Below are 818 nucleotides of genomic sequence, written 5' to 3' on the forward strand. Positions count from 1 at the left end.
AAAGGGAGGGCCCCCCCCCCCCCCCAAAACCTCAACCAAACTAAGGAGGAGGGTAGTTTTGACTTAAATATGCCTGAGAAGCTCATTAACTTCAGTGCAACTACAAAGCTAAAACCTATTTTCAGAAAATATGCTTCTAGTACTAGTAAAGCTAGAAAGTAAATCCTCTATGCAGTATGAGGAATAGGTTGAGGAGGACTCTGTGGCTAACATGATTTCCAGGTACCTCATTGTAAATTCTGGTTAACCATGCAAGTAGCATCTGCTGTTGTCATGGGCCCAGGTAAGTTATCAATTATATTCTCTCAGCTTTTTTTGTTGGCTAGAATACAATGATTTACTTGTATATTTTTATGGCATATGTTTTTCCTTCCTTTATTTTTTTGGTTTCACGTTGAAATCAGACAGACATAAACTCTTTGTCCAGTGTCTTTCATCAGAGGTTCGTTCACACATGCTGCTTTCTGTAACTGCAGTAACACTCAGCAGCTCACAATGAAAATGAGGCCAGGTAGAAGGTTGAAACAGTTCAGTCCACACTAAATATAAACCAGGATAATTCTCCAGAAAACACCTTCTTCTGTTTTTACTCCTGTTTAAAGTAGTCATTTAGCACTCACTTCCTTCTAAAAACAAATTACAGAAAAGTTAGGAGAAATTTGTACAAGATACTTCAAATTAAGAATACTTGAGTATTTTTATTCTAAACATTTAAAAAAAAAAAGAACAAAATTTATATTATAAACTACCCCATTGTAACAGAGAAATGCCACTTAAGGATAAAAATTAAAACCAGAACACTTTGCCATGCAACTCAA

Source organism: Antrostomus carolinensis, unplaced genomic scaffold (assembly GCF_000700745.2).
Source record: "Antrostomus carolinensis isolate BGI_N321 unplaced genomic scaffold, ASM70074v2 scaffold36071, whole genome shotgun sequence".
NCBI lineage: Eukaryota > Metazoa > Chordata > Aves > Caprimulgiformes > Caprimulgidae > Antrostomus > Antrostomus carolinensis.